The sequence below is a fragment of the Cottoperca gobio genome, chromosome 1 (genome assembly GCF_900634415.1).
Source record: "Cottoperca gobio chromosome 1, fCotGob3.1, whole genome shotgun sequence".
Lineage (NCBI taxonomy): Eukaryota > Metazoa > Chordata > Actinopteri > Perciformes > Bovichtidae > Cottoperca > Cottoperca gobio.
In genome coordinates this window covers 88,100-105,219 of record NC_041355.1, presented here as the reverse complement: position 1 = coordinate 105,219, position 17,120 = coordinate 88,100, and positions in this window count along the sequence as shown.

Sequence of the window (17,120 nt, the reverse complement as noted above, 5' to 3'; positions counted from 1 at the left end):
CTTAATGTTCTTAGACCCCGGCCGATAGGTTAGTGTGAACTTGAAGCGGGTGAAAAACAAAGCCCATCGGGCTTGCCGGGAATTCAGTCTCTTCGCCGACTGAATGTACTGCAAGTTCTTGTGGTCCGTAAGAATCAGGAATGGCTGCTCTGCTGCTTCCAGCCAGTGTCGCCACTCCTCGAGCGCCACCTTAATGGCAAGTAACTCCCTGTTGCCAACATCGTAATTTCTTTCTGCTGTGACAGCTTCTTGGACAAAAATGCACATGGGTGCAATTAATTGTCCGAAACAGATTGTTGGGACAGAACTGCTCCCACCCCCACATCTGACGCGTCCACCTCCACCACAAACTGTCTCTGGGGGTCTGGCAAGGTCAGGATGGGAGCGGAAACAAAGCTTGTCTTCAGTTGTTGAAATGCCTTCTCAGCCCCCTCATTCCAACAGAACTTGACAGAAAGCGAGGTCAAGGCGTGTAGAGGTGCTGCGACAGTGCTGTAATTCCTAATGAATCTTCGATAAAAGTTTGAAAACCCCAGGGACCTTTGCACCAGCTTCCGACTGGTGGGGGTAGGCCACTGAGTGACCACACTGACCTTCGCCTCATCCATTCGAATGCTATCCTCAGCGAAGATAAATCCCAGAAACGAAACAGTCTTGACATGGAACTCACATTTCTCCGCCTTGACAAACAGCAGGTTGTCGAGAAGGCATCGTAACACTTGACCGACGTGCTGTATGTGGGTCTCCTCATCTGGTGAAAAAATGAGGATGTCATCCAGATACACGAACACAAATCGATTAAGCATATCCCGGAGAACGTCATTAACCAGGGCCTGGAACACCGCTGCAGCGTTGGTCAGTCCAAAAGGCATTACAAGGTATTCGTAGTGTCCACTGGGAGTATTGAATGCGGTCTTCCACTCATCCCCCTCCCTTATCCTCACCAAATGATACGCGTTGCGTAGGTCCAGTTTGGTGAATATCTTGGCCCCTTGTAACAGCGCAAATGCCGAAGAAATAAGTGGAAGGGGATACCGATTCTTCAGTGATTTTGTTCAAACCTCGATAGTCAATACAGGGTCGTAAGGACTTGTCCTTCTTCTCCACGAAAAAGAATCCCGCACCAGCGGGTGAAGACGAAGGACAAATAATCCCAGCTTTCAAGGCTCCCTCGATGTACTCCCTCATAGTCTCTCTCTGGCGCAGACAGGGAATACAAATGACCCTTCGGAGGTGCAGTGCCCGGAAGTAGGTCAACCGGGCAGTCATACTCTCGGTGAGGTGGCAGAGCCGTGGCCCGGGTCTTACTGAAGACCTCTTTAAACCCCAAGTAGCACGCCGGAACCTTGGCCAAATCCTGAAAGTCCCTCTCCAGACTTCCACTGGGTCTTTTGTCCAAAGTAGTCATTCCCAGACCTCATTCCTTGCAGCCTGGAAAACACGTGGTTGAACACCTCTGGTGCCATCCCAATACCTCTCCTCCGGCCCAGTCCATGTGAGGGTTGTGCTGGACTAGGCACGGATACCCCAGAATTATCGGGTGTGTGGGAGCTTCAAAACACATGGAACTCAATCTGTTCTGAATGTCCATTAGCCATGACCAGTTGCACAGGTTGATGGAAAGGTAAACTCGACACAGTACTCTGTCGTCCAGAGCCTTGGCTTCCAACACCTCGGGTAATGAGTGCAACTTAAAACCCAACCTCTTAGCCATTTCCTCATCCATAAAACTCTCGTCTGCTCCGGAATCGATCAGCACGGGATGAATCATGGTCTCTGACGACGAGATGAGCGCGGCAGATGTCAGCGCTCGAGAGGGTCTTCCTCCAGAAACTGCTCGGCTCACCAGTGCCCTCTTCACTGGTGAGCCTTGGCTTTTACTGGACATCTATTAACAAAATGTCCAAACTCAGCGCAATAGATGCAGCGACCCTCTCTCATCCGGTGCCGTCTCTCCGCTTGAGACAGTCTGGTGCGGCCCAACTGCATCTCCTCGTCTGGTGAGGTTACTGTCGCCGAATAAGGTGGTCTCTGAATCCGAGAATACCCCGGACCTTGGGCGAAAGTGTGACTGGAACCACCCCGTCCCTCGTATCTGTGAGCTGCGACCGTCGATAGTCCTCGTTCCCGGAATCGGTTGTCGATTCGGATGCACTGGGCAATAAGAGAGTCCAGACCTGTGGGCAATTCCAATGGTGCTAGCTCATCCTTGATACGATCCGAGAGTCCACTCCTGAATGCGTCGAACAACGCCTGCTTATTCCATCCACTGTCGGCCGCCAATGTCCTGAATTCCACAGCATAGTCCGAAGTCAGCCGGTTCCCCTGTCGAATACTGGTGAGTGCACGGGCTGCCTCTCGACCCGGAGCCGTGTGGTCGAAGATCTTCCTTAGAGTCTCTGTGAAGGCTCCTAAGGATTGACAAATTGGTGCCTCCCTGGCCCATTCTGCCGTAGCCCAAGCCTCTGCCCGTCCTGACGCTCAGTTGGAAAAGAAGCAGCTTGTAATTCAAAATGTAAATAACATTGGGTTAAGAACGCTCTGCAATTCTCCAAATCTCCAGAGAAGCATTGGGGTCTGGAGAGACGAATCATTGGCTGGGGAGTAGCCGTGGTGACGGGAGGGATGACCACCGCACCTTGACCGGTAGCGGCCTGGCCCCGCGGCGTAGCCATCGCAGAACATAATGACTGGACGCATGTCCCCAGCTGTTTGAGGAGCTTGCAAGTAAACACAACATTCCACAGAAACATTTTTTCAAATTAGAAGCTTTATTGGAGCAAACCAAAAACAATTATTATCTATACCTCCATACTCACCACTAGAGAATATAATATTAAAGGACTGTAGGGGGAAAAACTTAATTTCTGCACTTTATAACTTGTTTATATCTGCGTCCCCCGAGTCCTCCGAATCGAAACTTAAACATTGGAGGATTTGCAAGAAGACCTTTCAATTGATGAGTGGGAAGGTGCCTGCAAGAAAGCACAATCACAAACAGCGAATACCCGTCTTAAGCTCTTACAATATAATTGGCTAATGCGTACATATATTACTCCAGAAAAGCTAAACAAGTTTAATGGTAATATCCCAGACTTATGTTTTAAATGTGGACAATCCAAGGGAACGTTCTTCCATTGTATTTGGGAGTGTACCAAGATAAGAACATTTTGGGAGGAGGTTAAATGTATGATAGAAGAGATTCTATCATTGCAGTTAAGCATGGAGCCCAGGCTTCTTGTGTTAGGGTGTTACCCACAAGAACACAACATAAGGAAGAAAGAACAAATCTTTTTAAATCTCTATCTGCTACAGGCAACACGTATGATAGCACTTTCATGGAGAAATGTAAACAGTCCAAGTATTGGTAAATGGCTAAAAGAATATAAATAGAAAAAATATATATATGGCACATTTCACAATAGATATGCAACCTCTATCATATACCAAGCCCAATAACACTGACGAAATATAATTTCGTAGGCTCTTTAAAGTCACTTCTTCCAGCAGCAAAACACAAAAGTTAAGATCAAATAATAATGTATTGACTGATTTAATCATTTATTTGACCCTATTTCAGGGTCTCTCTCTAAATAGTGATACATACATTCATGCCATGTTCATTGGTATTTAAACTGGCTTCATATTGTATGTGTATTTCTTTGATAAATTTTCAGATTTCAATGGGGGCCAAAAACTAAACTAATCTTTCCACTCTTACTGCACACACAAGCAAGACAGCTGGATGTTATTTGAGTCTGCTTTAAAATGTAACAAACACATACGCTCTGTGATTAGTATCACCATCAACATTGAGATCACCAGTATTCATTGATTTAAGAGACAAAATATGTTTATTGCAATTTCACATTCAAATAAACAGATGACTGCTTTCACTTGTTGTGATACATTCCTGCTAATGTTCAAATCTGTGCATCAAAGTAAGAGTGTGTCTCCTGTAAGCCAAATATAATAGAATTGTACCAAAACCTTTTACTCAGAATTAAATGAGCAGCTTTCACATTCACATCATGAAGTGATTCCTGCTCATTCAGAGCTCCAGACTTTTGACATGGTGTGCAGGCGGGACCTCGATACCGCAGCTGCAGCCCCCCGATCATTGAACTCTTACGTAAGTAAAGGATCTGAACGCTTCAGAGATATAACAAGCAATAGATAGATGATGCAGCTGTGCCTCTCGTCATACTTAATTGATGTCACTTTAAAATGGCAGCTCAGAGGCACAGATACTTCTTTTCTTTGTTATGCTGGTGTCCTTGCCTTGAAGAGGATGCAAGGAAAGGAATCAAGGATGTACAAACTGGGAAATGGAAAAGGCCCTTTAGTCTTGTTATTAATCAAAAGGAGTCTGCTTTAGTCGAGGTTAACACCGTAGCCTGTGTAATGAATGTTGCCTCTTTTCCCTCTGCCACCCCTTCCTCTGCCACCCTGACCTCTACCACCCCTTCCTCTGCCACCCCTTCCTCTGCCACCCTGACCTCTACCACCCCTTCCTCTGCCACCCTGACCTCCACCTCTTTGTGAGGAGGAACCACCTCCGCCTTGTTGAGGCTGATACGGTCTCTGGCTGCGTTCAGTCGTTGTAGCGTCTGAAATACAATACGGTTGAACTTGATTACCACTTAACTTGAGGCAGCTCTTGCACTTCATCCAATTATTTCGTTTGTCACAACGGAATATGTTGTTTAGACCGATTTGACCTTCGGTACCCTGGTACGTCCCGAGTCGCTGAAGGGCTCCACTCAGCTCTTGCTCAGTATTGGCCTGACCATTTCTGGGTTTAAATATTTTAGAAAACACAACAGCGTAACTTTTCCATTCCCGTATGGCATTAATCCTTCTGAGGATGCTCTCGTGATGTGTGTCGCTTGAACATTTTTCAACACATGGGGAGGCATAAACATAGAAAAGCAAGAAATCATTGGGATTATTCTTCTTGAACAATCTGCTCAGATGGTCCACAACGCGTGACTCTGCATGATCCGCTCCTCCATTGGACCGTTTCAGAACTTTGGCTGCAACAACCCTGCTGCCCACGTACACCTCGTTTTTGTTGATCTTATTCTTCACGTCGTCACCAGGATCACTAAGGAAGACTTCCTGAAGGATATCCTTAATGTTCCGGTTCTGGTCATCTGGGATACTTACAGCCAGACTGAACATGCCAGGTGTTCCGTACCTGTCAAAGGAAAGAAAAAAACATCATGTTTCTTAGATCTTTCAGTACAAAACCTTTTGTTTACAGCTGTGTGATACATAGATGTGAAGGCCGTTACCTAAAGTAACCACTAAGTGTCAGCGTTACACCAGTTACTCTGGAGAATGCAGCATTTCTGAGTTGGTCTGCACAAGACTCCGTAGTTCTGAAGTCTTTCCATGTAAAATGTCAATTCTGTTCAACTTTATTTTGCAGAAAAACAAATGAAGTCATGGACGGATTGCTTACCTTTCTTTGTGGGGAAGACGTGTCTGAGTTTGACAATATTTCTATTTGTTGATAGCAAAGCTGAATAAGTGCTTCCTCTGTGCTGATTGAAGTTAAGGTGTGGATCACAAACAACTGCTACCTGCCTGTTTTAAGTTTACTATCAGTGGACTGAGATGGGAGACAGTATTGTTTGAAACAGAATCAGTACCAATTAGCAGACCTTCAGATTGTTTAGTATTCACTTGCAGTGTGTTGCTGATGGGAGTAACTTGATGTTACTAAAAGCCATATCTTACTCGTGGCACCTTTGTAAAAATGAGTTCACATTCTCAAAGCTGCAGTACCTGCATGTGTGCACCAAACCCCTCTGACCCAATGGCCATTTGAAAAAGTATTTATATTACCGAGGATAGTTGCATGTATTGTGTTTGCCCTATCCCAAATGTTCAAGTGGGAGCGGAACCATAACTTAACTTTCCTTTTTTGGAAAGTAACGTGTCTGCTTGTGGTTGAGAGACAACAGGAGCATCTGCTCTAAGGGTCTCATTGTCATCCGAGGAGGAAGCCTCATAATCAGGGTCCTCCTCAACATAATCCTCAGTCTCAGACACAATTTCTTCTACGTCACTTTCACCGTCATAGAGCTGAGACAAAACTTCACTGACAGAAAACCTTTTCTTCGAGTTCATTTTCATTTGAGAGAAAAATTAGGAGAATTCACACAGAGCACCAAGAAAAATGGTTCAGAATGCTGCTCTGCAAGCTTCAATATGTTTTCCTCCCCTACGTTGTGTAAACTACCAATGTCGAGGGAAATATCAGTTCTCACGATAATGGTTACATGCACAAGCCCCCCTCCCCATTTCACGGGAAATATCAGAGTTCTTGTGAGTATTCTCCCCTCCCCCTGTGAATTATGAGTGGTTCTCGCACTGCAGGTATAGTATGTTAGATTAGATAACTAAAGCGGAAGGAAGTTTTTTTTATGATTTTAAATGTGCATGTCACCTCAATATCATCCTAAACGATCAAAACAAATATGTGTAAATCGTGACATTTTTATATGTTTTATACAGCTAAAACAGTCCCAAGCAACACCGATGCGTACAAAGTGTGTACAGGACATTGAATACATGTCATCATGTTAATTTTATGTTTATCCATTTGTCCTCATTGGATACGTTAAACATTGAATGGGGTCAAGTTGACCCCAAGGATAACAGGAGGGTTAAAGCCATATGTTACTCGTGGCACCTTTTTTTTAAATGAGTTCACATTCTCAAGGCTGCAGTACCTGCATGTGTGCACCAAACCCCTCTGACCCAATGGCAGTGTGTGGGACTTGTACTCTTTATTTCACTCATTTTTTTCACATTTATTATGTTTTGGCTTTACATTCATATTTAGATGGAATATATTGGAAGATTCACAAAAAGACATTTTACAGTTATAGTTTACTCTCTGATGTTTAGTGAGGCTACTGTAATTCTGGAGAAAATGACTTTTAAAACCTTTCTCTGAAAGTCACACCACAAGGTCCGTCTTGTGTCGTATTTGATTAGAAGCAGCCATGAAGCCACAGGCTCTGGCTCGGTACAGATCACCAGACGTAGGATAAATATGTACTCTGAGCTGAAAGGGAGGTTTCCTCCTTGGGATATTGAACTTTCTCTGAAAGTCACACCACAAGGTCCGTCTTGTGTCGTATTTGATAAGAAGCAGCCATGAGGCCACAGGCTCTGGCTCGGTACAGATCACCAGACGCAGGATAAATATGTACTGTAATAACAATTTAAATGTCTACTGTTTAATTATGTACAAGTTTCCTATGTTAAACAAGCCAACTGCCATTTGATGCTAACATAGGAGTGTCGGTTAGATCAAACCAGGGCCAACTGCCATTTCATGTTAATACAAGACAGACTCATCCTGATTAGACTGATCAACTAACAAGAGACAGGACACAGCCGAATCCTGATCAAACTGATTAACAGAATAGTGAGTGTATCACTCAATATTCTGTTTATATAACTATTACCTTACAAGCATCAAAGGGCAGTTTGGCCCAGTCCCCTGTGGTTTTTCATCACCTCGTCTTCAAACCAAGTGCCTATGTGTTCTCCTCCAAACTGTGCCCTCCTACAGACTACGCTGTATTCTGGCAGAGGGGCGACCCTCGCCGTGGGGGCACGGCCAGCTCAACCGGCCAGTCTGGCTTGTTCAGATCCGACTGAAGATCCTTGGGGACATAGGACGGAGGGAGGCAGTGGTGAGAAGTAGGGATAGGCGCAAAGTCACCAACACTGTCCCGTAGCACAGTTCGTTGTGATGTAGCAGACCAGGGAGCCGCAGCAACCGGGAAAAACTCACCCGGGACCCGAAGCGGCAGGCCGTAAACTAGCTCCACAGACGAGGCCTGAAGGTCCTCCTTGGGGACAAAGCGGAGGCCGAGCATGACCCATGGGAGTCGGTCGACCCGGCCGCTGTCCGTGAGGCTGGCCCGCAGAGCGGCTTTCATGGAGCGATAAAACCGCTTGCAAAGCCCGTTGGCCTGTGGGTTGTATGCCGTGGTGCGGTGGAGTTTCACCCCCAGGCTCTCAGCGACAGCAGTCCAGAGCTCAGACTTAAACTGGGGGCCCCTGTCAGAGGTGAGGTCCAATGGTGTGCCAAAATGGGCCACCCAGGATCCGACAAACGCCGAGCCTCGTCCGCGGACGTAGTCGATGACAGTGGAACCGGCTATGGCCACCTGGTCGTCCTGTCCGCCATAGTGAGGAGTTGAGTGAACCCCCGGGAGGGGGGCAGGGGACCCACAAGGTCTACGTTCACGTGATCGAACCGCCTCTCAGGCACGAGAAATGGTGCCAAGGGGGCCTTTGTGTGACGGTACACCTTGGAACGCTGGCACGCCACACAGGAGCCAGCCCAGCTCTTGACGTCCTTCCGAAAGCCAGGCCAGACAAACTTAGCCCCCACTAGCTTAGTGGAAACCTTCACTCCTGGGTGCGAAAGGCTGTGAATGGCATCAAAAACACGGCGCCGCCAGCTAGTGGGAACCATAGGGCGGGACTGACCCGTGGAGACATCGCAGAAGAGTGTGGTGTTGACGTCATCAAACTCCACATCCTCTAACAGCAGCCCAGTGGCGGCTGTCCGGTAGGCCTGCACTTCCATGTCAGTGGCCTGGTCTGCAGCCATGACAGCATAATCGAGGCCTAAATGGATGGCCGCTACCACATGTCGAGAGAGGCAGTCGGCGACAAAATTGTGCTTTCCGGCAACGTGCTGTATATCTGTGGTTAACTCTGAAATAGCAGAGAGGTGGCGCTGTTGGCGACCGTGGCTCAGCGACCTTGGCCATAGCAAACGTCAGTGGCTTGTGGTCCACAAAGGCGGTGAAGCGTCGGCCCTCAAGCAGAAACCTGAAGTGCCGAATGGCGAGAAAGAGACCTAGGAGCTCCCGGTCGAAAGTGCTGTAATTCTTCTCGTTGTCGCGTAGCTTGCGGCTGAAAAAAGCGAGTGGCTGCCAGGCACCACTCACCCACTGTTCGAACACAGCCCCCACTGCGTAGTCGGAAGCGTCAGTAGTGAGGGCGATCGGGGTCGTGGGAGACGGGTGGGCCAGTAAAGCAGCGCTGGCCAGCGCAGCCTTGGCGTCGTCGAAGGCTATGTCCCTATCAGGGGACCAGTCCACATCGGCGTTCGGGTTTTTACCCCGCAGCGCGTCGTACAGGGGCCGCATGAGGTGAGCCGCGCGGGGAATGAACCTATTATAAAAGTTCACCATGCCCAGGAACTCCTGCAGGGACTTAACGGTGCGGGGGCGTGGTAAACTGGCAACGCCATCCACCCTGGCGGGGAGTGGAACGGCTCCATCCGGCAAGACACGGTGTACGAGAAAGTTGATGGATGGCACACCGAACTGGCACTTTGCTGGGTTAACGATAAGCCCATGCGCACTGAGCCACTCGAACAGCTGCCGGAGGTGTGTCAGGTGCTCCTCCGCACAGGCGCTGGCTACGAGAATGTCGTCTAAATAAACAAACAAGAACGGCATTTCTCGCAGTACGGAGTCCATAAGCCTCTGGAATGTTTGTGCTGCCCCCTTGAGGCCGAAAGGCATCCGCAGGAACTCAAAGAGTCCAAACGGCGTGATGACTGCTGTCTTCGTCCCGTGGGTGGACCGGTACCTGGTGGTAGCCACGCACCAAGTCCACCTTGGAGAAGATGGTGGTTCCCGCCAGGTGGGCGGAAAGATCTTGAATGTGTGGGACGGGGTACCGGTCGGGGGTCGTAATGCTATTCAGGCGGCGGAAATCACCGCAGGGGCGCCAACTGCCGTCAGCCTTCGTCACCATGTGCAAGGGGGAGGCCACGGGCTGTCAGAGCCACATTGTATGTGTATTTCTTTGATAAAGTCCAATACAGGGACATTTTCAGATTTCAATGGGGGCCAAAAACTAAACTAATCTTTCCACTCTTACTGCACACACAAGCAGACAGCTGGATGTTATTTGAGTCTGCTTTAAAATGTAACAAACACATACGCTCTGTGATTAGTATCACCATCAACATTGAGATCACCAGTATTCATTGATTTAAGAGACAAAATATGTTTATTGCAATTTCACATTCAAATAAACAGATGACTGCTTTCACTTGTTGTGATACATTCCTGCTAATGTTCAAATCTGTGCATCAAAGTAAGAGTGTGTCTCCTGTAAGCCAAATATAATAGAATTGTACCAAAACCTTTTACTCAGAATTAAATGAGCAGCTTTCACATTCACATCATGAAGTGATTCCTGCTCATTCAGAGCTCCAGACTTTTGACATGGTGTGCAGGCGGGACCTCGATACCGCAGCTGCAGCCCCCCGATCATTGAACTCTTACGTAAGTAAAGGATCTGAACGCTTCAGAGATATAACAAGCAATAGATAGATGATGCAGCTGTGCCTCTCGTCATACTTAATTGATGTCACTTTAAAATGGCAGCTCAGAGGCACAGATACTTCTTTTCTTTGTTATGCTGGTGTCCTTGCCTTGAAGAGGATGCAAGGAAAGGAATCAAGGATGTACAAACTGGGAAATTGAAAAGGCCCTTTAGTCTTGTTATTAATCAAAAGGAGTCTGTGTTACGAATACGTTAAACATTGAATGGGGTCAAATTGACCCCAAGGATAACAGTAGGGTTAAAGCCATATCTTACTCGTGGCACCTTTGTAAAAATGAGTTCACATTCTCAAAGCTGCAGTACCTGCATGTGTGCACCAAACCCCTCTGACCCAATGACAGTTTGTGGGACTTGTACTCTTTATTTCAGGGATCCAGCATAATATTACTGCTTTGTTAGTATTTGATATGCTATCCATACCCCAGAGCAACATCCCACACGTCACAGCACCTTGTGAGGTCTTTCCCAAGTGCTAATAATGACTTTCAGGGAAGGATTCAGAAATCAACTCACTCTCTCAAGATGCCATTTACAAGTGTTGCAAGCCTGCTGCTGTCCACAGCATCCACACTGTTATCAGCAGACAGGAAGAAAGCCAGCACCACTGCCATCCAGCACAGGAGAGCCATCTGCACACAAACAAAATCATCATGAAAATGATTAAAAGTAATAACAGATCACATGTTTGCCAGTCTCACATTCTAACTACAAACATATAACCTGCAGCAGTTGTTCAGTGTAGCGGTGGTTTCATTGAACACAGGGTATGTCACCACATATCTTTCACATTTATTATATTTTGGCTTTACATTCATATTTAGATGTAATATATTGGAAGATTCACAAAAAGACATTTTACAGTTATAGTTTACTCTCTGATGTTTAGTGAGGCTACTGTAATTCTGGAGAAAATGACTTTTAAAACCTTTCTCTGAAAGTCACACCACAAGGTCCGTCTTGTGTCGTATTTGATTAGAAGCAGCCATGAAGCCACAGGCTCTGGCTCGGTACAGATCACCAGACGTAGGATAAATATGTACTCTGAGCTGAAAGGGAGGTTTCCTCCTTGGGATATTGAACTTGTTCGCTCCGTTACGTTTGTGCTTCATGCAGGTTCACAAAATCAACCTTCAGCCCATCAGTTACTCGCTCAGCCGAGACATAAAGTACAGTTGGGTGTAAATGTGCCTGTGGAGACTCTTGTCCACAGTCAGGGATAAGGATGACAGAGAGGAGGTGTTGTGTCACACACACAGCTTTATTGGCACACAGGTAAGCTTTCTATCACAGGCACAGGCACAGCTCTCCTGTCCGTGGCTGCGCTGCGTCGTGGCTGAAGGCGGTCTCCGTCTCCTCTGGAACCCAGCCTACTGCAAGAGAACAGAACCAGGCCACCAGCATGCATTTATTATGTGACTGATTACCTGATTCCGTTCAGCTGTCTGGCCTCCAGCTGGGACACTCCTGTCTCTCCCCAGCAGCCGGCACATGACCTTATTTGAACTTGTTTTTCATTTTAGGAAGACTGAAGAAGACGAGACATCTTGCTATTTGATTTAATGCCTCACCTGGTCCGACTCTCTCCTGGCTTTAGTTTTGTTACATTTAGTTTATCTTTACACTAATTTCCTTTTAGTTATGTAAAATAAACATTCTTTTAAATTACTCATGTCAGCCTCGAGCCGGGTTGTGACGTGTGTGGTTCTCTTCCGGGATCAAATGAAGCATTTTGTTAAAACGAAGCCTCGGCTTTGTGGTCATTTGGCCCGTTTGGTTTGAGTTGTTGCCGTGTGTTGCTCTCTGTTACAATCGGGTTTGTTAACTTGTATGTAGGCATCTGGGGCTTTGGTCAAACTGGCAGACTGCCTACTTATATAAATGCAAATGTGTGAATTATCATGCGTGAGTTTTGTTCTTATGGGGAGAGCAGTATTCTAGTCATGTGTCCTTTTGTGTCTTCGTTAAGTGTTCAGCTACGTGTTGCATTTTTGGTATAATCATAAGTTCATCATTAAATTAATTTCCCTTTTACTTATATAAAATAAAAATAAACTTATGTTGGTCTGCCCTCCTTTGTCCAGCCTTGCTACCTGTATGTGTCTTTGAAATGTGTCTCAGATTTTACACCTGGACCAAAGTAAACCCACTGAGATGAGTTTCACTTTTTCTGTGGTTTAGTTCTGAAACAGTATAGCTCCATTATAGGCCAAGCAGTAAACTCATCACAAAGCTAATTGATGAATAAACAGCTGCATCTACAAAAATGCATTCAAGGAGACATCCTATTATCCTGTATGAGATGCTTCTGTTGTCATGTGTCACTGTATTAGTAACAGTCACACACCTACCATCATAGGCTTACCAAGTTGTTGCGGCTAACATGCTACTGTACAAAACTACTACATGCACAACCAGTGGACAAGAACATGTATTGTTATACTGTATGTACCAGAAAGTGCAGTGACCGGGGATAAAGGAAAAACAAACAAAACAAACGCAGAGCTAACGTTAGCATTAGCCAACATTAGCTAACGCTGCCGGGTACGATACAAACAAAACAAAGTAAACTGTTTTGCTCAGCATGTATTACTTAAATATATTAGTAAAGATAGTAGCAGCACTATTAACTACCATACACACACATTAAACCACATACTGCTAATGTCTTCATTCTGTTCTCTAAGTGTAAAACTATTCAAAAGTTGCGCACTGGATTAAAAGATAAACTCATTTACACACAAGTTTAAGTCAAAGTAACTCGTGACTACTGTGTGGCTGCTAAATAACTAGTGGAGTACAATATTTCTGGAGTACGTATGAAGTAAGAAAATACATGTTTTGAGTCGGTATATGAAGAAAACTTGAAATGCTTTAAAATAAATAGTTTTTACAGCAGCTCTTACTCGACAGACCTTCAGTGGTTCGATTCGTTTCACTGTTTTTTGCCGTCTGTGACCTGAAAGGTCCTCGTACAGCTCCGGCTTCATCTGTAGGAAAATGTTTTGTGTTTTAGGTTTAGTGTCAAACTAAATGTGCTCTTCACCCTGACTCAAAGATTCTGGATTTCAGTAGAAACAGAAGGAAAGTGCAGCGTCACGTGGGGGGCGTGAAGGAATAACAACTTCAGGTGATTTCATAACGGCCTCAACATGTTAGAAAATGTACCCTTTGTTATTTTTAACCATAAAACATGAATCAGTTTACTCTTAGATTCGTTTCTGACAGTCAGTCCTCGAACAGGAAACGTTTGTTTGCAAAGTTCAATAAACATTTTATGATACTCCGAGAAGATATGACGGAAGAAAAACACGATAAATATCAAGTGAAAGTCACAAACGAGGTCAGAATTCTCTTCTGAACTCAGCGGCACCACAGAGGCCTCGCCTGCCTTCACTGAGAGCTTGTTGTAGCCCAAACTTCTCCTCCTGTGAAGTTAAAACCCACGTCTTCCACACTGTTTCAGGGGAAAAGAAACTCAGACTCTGCTCTTTGACACAGTCTGCCATCAGTGATGCTGTAATACTTTACAACCAGCCATAAAACAGGATCACTGGGAAGGGCAGGGGAACTGCACTCTGATCACCAGCGATTGAGTGGATCAGTTCAGTGTTCATGTGTTCAGACAGCCGAGTCGATATGGACACCGGTGGTTTGATCCGGACGGTCCTCCTCGTTTTCTCCGTCTGTGTGTGTGTCGTTACTGGAAGTCCTGTAGGTGAGTGCAGCGGTAATGGATGGGTTTCTTAGATTCTAGAAATGGATTTGATTTAAAACCACAAACAGTAAGAACAATGAGGAAGACTTTTCTTTCTGTGCTGAAGGTCGTGGAGTTGTAATTACATTATGCTGATTGCGTCAGTACCGAGACATACATCTGTTATTTCCATCCGCCCAAAAATCAAAGGGAAATACAAACAGTCGCTTCGGGGCTGGGCCCTCCTGTGTGTGGAGGACGGGGCCCTCCTGTGTGTGGAGGACAGGGCCCATGTCAAGACCAAAGTGATCCATCTATTTATATATATGTTTACATATATAGCAGACACTCGGGGGGGTTTAACTCGACCTTATATTTAAATGAAATTAAGCCGTCATATCAGTTTGATCCCGTTCACCTCCTAAAGTTTTGTTGTTTCAAAGTCCAATGTCAGGTGCTGGTGTAATGGTGAATACACTGATACACAACCACGCTATTATTTTCATACTGATCACAACAGGAAGTACATGGATATTATTGTTGTTGTGGGGGCAGAAAGCAACAGATAAAGCTGAGCACATAAAACCAAAACATTCTGCATGCGTAGACGTGACAAACTGTTTGTATGTAAAGTCATCGTTTTCTTCCTCAAGGAACTTCAACCATAAATTGTACTCGGAGTAGCGATGTAGTGATGGTGGGTGCAGTAGATGAAGGATACACAGGTAAGTTACATATAACATTCATTTAAATTGCACATTGCAAAACTTGATTAATTTAAAGTCACTTCTTCCAGCAGCAAAACACAAAAGTTAAGATCAAATAATAATGAATCGACTGATTTCATCATTTATTTGAGCCTGTTTCAGGGTGTGTGTGTGTGTGTGTGTGTGCAGATGCAATGTTTATGTAGTCCTTCTCACAATGCTCCCATGATGCTGCAGGAGATGTGGAGGTGGTGACTGGGATATCAGCAGGAAGCAGTGTGAAGCTGGTGTCCTACATCTTCCCGACCCACCTGGAGTTCCTGGAGCTGAACTTCACGCTGGGCGACACCAACGCGACTGTTCGCACCAAGAAGCCGCTGGACGCAGACAAACTGGCGGACGTGAGTTTGGGAAACCCCGTCTCATGGGAATGAAGTTCATGAAACGTTACTAAGATGAGATCTGAGGGAAGATTCACGTGTTCCAGCAGCACAAGAACAGAAATAAGTAGAGACACAGCACAGAGAGAAAAGTACAAATTAAGTACAAACATAAGAATTTATTACAATGTTTTATGTTTATGTATTTGTTAAGGATGTGGTCAACATTGATTTATTACTTTATTAATATTTAACTGAAGTACTTTTGTTGCCGTTATCGCTTCTCTCCATGCCAGAGAGATTACTGATGTGAGGCTTCAGTCTGAGTTAGTGGACTTTATAGATCTTTAAATTCTAACGAACACATCTTCAGTTTCCCTCTTTGTCTTCGTCTCAACACTGTGCTCATGTCTTCCAGTCTGACGCCACCTTGTATTATTCCGTCATGTGTGATGGCCACATTAAGGTGGGTAACACTTTAAAGTCACAGTATGCAACGTTTGTTATTCACTAATAAAATATTTCACATTGGTTTTTTTTACCTTTGCAGTACAACAACACACGCACTTTGAAAATCCACGATCTCAATGACAACAGCCCGATATTTTCACAGGAGACCTACAGCGCTCTCGTCTCTGAGGTAAATCACTGAAACCTACCAGCTGTGGACTCACTTACCCAACATGCAGCTGGCAGTGTCTGAAGCAGGCTGCAGGGGAAGCGTGACAGAAGATCACTGTAATAACAGCAGCAACATGTGTGTATTTATCCATCTGTGGCTCATTTCTGTCTCGTCTTCTTTCAGACGCAAAGTGTGGACAGCACGGTGCTCACGGTGACAGCTGTGGACGGAGACAGCTCCCCAGCAAACAACAGAGTCACATACTCCATTGTAATAATAATATATCCAAAAGTTTCCGTTTACACCTATAATACGAGTACCTGAAGTGTTTTAATAACAATGACTTTGAAAGATAAATACAGAAACACAAGCAACTTGCAGCAGTTTGACAAAACAAAAAATACAGAAAGTCACAAAAAGTGATATTTCCAGGAGACACTACAAATACTGAAAACATCAACCACATGAGAACATGGATTAAAGATGTTTATTTCAGTTTAAGCAATGTGGAAGCATGATTCAGATTGTACTGGAGATAATGGCTAAACACCCAACACCTGTTAACAATTATTTAAACTATATATATATATATATATATATATATATATATATATATATAAAAAATACAAAAAATACATGTACCGGTAATCAAAATGGTTAAGTAAGATTAAATTCAATCAATTATTCATTCAACAAACAAATATAACAGTGATGATTATTACAAGAAAACAAAAGATTTCTAAATAATGGGAATGGGAACATGAAATCAAATGAAGAGTCATCGTTGGTTCTCTCGACTTCCACAAGTGTCTCGATGATGAACACAAATCTGTGATGTCGACTTTCTTTCATCAGGTACCAACTTCAGAGGACTTTGTTGTGACCAGCTCAGGGGCTTTTATTTTGAAGAGACGTTTGAACTACAATTTAGTCCAAAAGTACAGCTTCATCGTGACGGCCCAGGTAAGTGAACATATCGACTCAGAGAGAATTATTCAGAGCCGTGACGACATGAGCACCTGATGGATCCGTGTTGTGTCCCTGCAGGATCACTGGGGGCTGAACGACACGGCCGCTGTGATGATCGACGTAGAAGACTTTGATAACTTCAATCCGTATTTCAGCCACAACGTGTACCAGGCCCCCATTCAAGAGAACCAGGTGAGTCTCTTAACGCTGAGCATCCTTTCAAAAAAACTGCCAGAAAATTATATATTATTTTCCACTTAAACTGAGTTAAATCTTTTAACTAACATCAGTCCTGATCGTAACTATTAAATATTCATTTATTTTAAGAATTATTTATATTATTA